Genomic DNA, 3,739 nt, shown 5'->3' with positions numbered 1-3,739 from the left:
GCTGGGCCCCGGGCGCGGAGGGAGCGCGGGGCCGACCTGGGGTCTCCTTGCAGCTCGCGGCGCGCGCACACGTCCGTCCGCCGGGATGCTCGAGGTCGCGGCTACGCGCGCGGCCCTGTGAGAGCAAGTCGGCTGGGAGATGGCATTTCCCACGAGGGGAATCCCATTGATGAGTTTGCAGCGTGAAGGATGCTTCCCCTCCAGTGCCGCGGAAACTGTAATCAGAGCCGGGGCGAGCTGGGAGGAGGTCGGGATGCGGCCGGCTGGCCACCTGCGGAAACCATCCTGCCTGATTCTCCTGCTTGTTTTCAAGCTCCCTTCCTTATTCATCAGTTAAAACGATGTCTACTGAAAAAAACAAAACAACAACAACGTTGCGAACAGTTTTAACGTAGCTCAGATCCCTTCCTAGAGTCGCTTTGCTCCAACCAAGTTCACATGTAACAAAGTTTGTTTTCCACCCTCGCTCTGACCACCGTGCTAAGTAGCCTTGCACTTGATCTTCAAAACCACACTCAGCCAGAAGAAGTTCTCTAAGAGGAAGTGGTCTGGCGGCCGTTTTGTTTTTGACCGCCTGGCGCAGGCCAGGAGAAGAGGATCGAGAAGCCTGGAGTGCACGGGGGTCGTATGGGGCGGCGGGTGGGATGGTTCCCGCGCACGCGCGGGCGCCCGGAGGCCCGGGGAGAGGGTTTCCTCCGCCTGGAACCGAGCAGACGCCGCTGAGGGCTGTGTCGGGTTTTCGGTCTGTGTAGCTTCTGCAACACTGGCTAATGTAGATGTTGTGGATTAACATTTTTTATACATAAACCTAATGACTATTAGCTGTAGAGATTTCAGGTCTAGAAGCTTTTACCTAATATATATACACCTGGCCCCTGACCCAGCAACTTTCAAGTTAGTGGACTAAAGAGAGGGTGAGTGTTGTGTCGCCTCCTGTTCCTCTGTCTTTCTACGTGAAACTAGAAGTTAACCAGTGGAGATTTGCTTTAACCACATCTCTTCTGACTCTTCATTTAGTGGCCAGGATAAATAAGTGTGCAATAAATAATAGGTTGGAAGACTACATGCCTGGGATTCCTTTGTTCCAATGCTCTCTTTAATGTGAAAAAAAAAAGAAAAGCAATATTGGAGATACAATTGCTGTTGTTAGTAATAGTGAACAGAGACACTATTGACCAAAGGTAGGGATTATGCAAATTATCTCAACCATTAAGCAATATAGGTCTGGTATATTTATAGAAAATAATGTTCATGATTTTAAATCAAGAGATTACAAAGTTCCCTTTTTATAAACGTTTAAAATACATATCAAAATAAAATTATATATTACAAATATTTTACATATCTGTGTACATAGAAAAAAGTCTGAGAAGATATGCATCAAAATGGTTTTATTTCCCTTTCAGATGTGGGATGACACATACGGTTTCTGTTCTTGTTTGCTGTCTATACTCTTCAAATGCTCTATAGTTAATATGTATCTAGCATAAAATAATTAAAAGTTATGAAAAGCAAAATTAAAGCAGCATAGAGTAGCATCATCAAGAAAATAAAGGAGAAACAGTGCTTCCTTGGGATATTATTCTCTGTCCCTGCTTTCCTGCCTTTTGTTTTTTTAATTAGGTCTGCAATAAGATATCTGTTCCTGCTATTGCCCTTGTTCAAGGATGCAACACAATTAGAGTACTTTTAAAAAAAAGTCTCCTGACGTAATCAGTAGTAATTTTGATAACAACATACTTGCTCTTGATTTTGTAGCCTTTAGGTCTTGGTACAAAATTATTCTAGTTACAGTCTAAGGGAGAAATCACAAAGTTTAAGGTCTGGTTAGGACATTAAACATTTGCATTTCATCCCTCCATGTATTACATTTCACCACTTTAGAGAAGTAGAAATCTATCAGTGGAAATTCTACCAGGTTCTTAGAACTGTTTCAGTTGTCAACCAACCGTTTTTATTCTGTGTCCCTATTTATTCTAAATTAACTCCTTCCTAACACAATTTAACTTCATTTTCTCTTTCTTTTTTTTTTCTTTCATTCTTTCATGAAAGTTGAGTACAACTGATCCACTTTTAAATTACTTATGTACATGAAAGCCTGACTCTAACAGCCTTTCTCTTTATAACTATACATTCCTATGTAAAGATCATTATTCACTTATTCCATCTCTTCCAAGAGGGAAAAAAAAAAATCTTTCTCCAGTCTTACAATAAAACTACTTTTTCTTCTATTACTATCTCAGTCATGTAAATGTCTGTGTTCCTCACCTTTGTTGTTAAGGTGAATAATAGCATTTCTGGTAAAAAAAAAAAAAAAAAGAACAAGCTCTTACTGTTTGCAAATGACACTCAACTGGGAAGCAGGAGTTTAGGTAAATTTTAGTAAAGAATACATTTCACAATGTTGTGTTTGCTTTTTAAACAATGCATTATTGATTCTAGTAAGTGTGTTATTTGTTAAAATCTTTAAGTTATCTTCTATACTTACCAATAGCTAGGTATTCCTCTTTTTGAAACTTGTTTTCCTTCCCTATTTATTTTAGCCCACCCCTATGTTTTTACTCATTTTGTTTACTTCTTGACTACTTCTCCAATTTTCCGGGTCATTTTGATTCTAATCTGGTCATTGAGAATTTGACTTCTGCTTCTCAGTTTTCATTTCCATACTAGGTTTCCTGTGCTGTGTGAATGAATGTCCTTTTCTCATAGTATTAGTCACTGATAAAAAATGTTATATGAGATTGGGTCCAGGACCACACCTCTGAGAGAGAGAACTGATTTGGAAGATACAGTGCCTCCATTAATAATCACTATCTGGGATCTATTTTCTATCCTATTACACAAAGGTAATAATTCTAATTTATAAACCAAATGTTACCAGTTTCAGATACAGAGATAATGTTGAACAGAAACAAAACCTTGCCAAAATCTTAGTTCCCTTTATCTATTTGCCTTACTATATAGGCCATAAAAAGATAAAGCAAGTTGAAAACCACAACATTTGGTTGATCGGTTTTGTTTTGTTTTGCTTTGTTTTGTTTTGTTTTGGTAATTTCTCTTCAGAGTTAAATCACACATTTAAAGAACATTAAAATGACAGGCAATGGACTAAATCAAACAAATGCTGTAATCCTCCACAGTGTTGACTATGAAGATTCATCCTTGGTGTTGTTTATCTCTTAGCATTGTTCCTTTAAATTTTAACCTCTGTCCCAAAATAGCAGGAAGTAGTTTCTTAGTATTGTTCCTTTAAATTTTAATTTGTGTCCCAAAATATTTATTTTAAAATTTATTTTAAATTTTATTTTTAAAAAATTTTTTATTTTAAAAAAATTCTAAAAGGTATAAAGGCACTCTATAAAAATAGTTTTAAATAGAGTATGAGCCTATGTTTGTGAAAGAAGAGATACATATATACGGAAAATAAAATTTGGAATGGTATGCACAAAAATCTCAACAGTGATTATCACTGGTTGGTAGAATTTTGCGTGTCTTTTACCTTTTTCATTTTAACTGTTCTAAAACAAATTTTTACTTGTATAATTTTTTAAGGAAAATTATTTTAGAGAAATTTTTCTGGCTATTCTAAATTACAATGAAATTAACATTTCATTATCATTAATGTTAAGCAATAGAACTACTAAATTATTTGTGCATTTCATCATTTTAAAAAGAGCATTTTTGCCCATACTCCAATACATGTGTATTTACTTTTTTTTTCTTTAACGGTTTTATTTTT

This window comes from Crocuta crocuta, unplaced genomic scaffold (genome assembly GCF_008692635.1).
Source record: "Crocuta crocuta isolate KB4526 unplaced genomic scaffold, BGI_CrCroc_1.0 scaffold4, whole genome shotgun sequence".
Classification (NCBI taxonomy): domain Eukaryota; kingdom Metazoa; phylum Chordata; class Mammalia; order Carnivora; family Hyaenidae; genus Crocuta; species Crocuta crocuta.
This window is presented reverse-complemented; position numbering follows the sequence as displayed.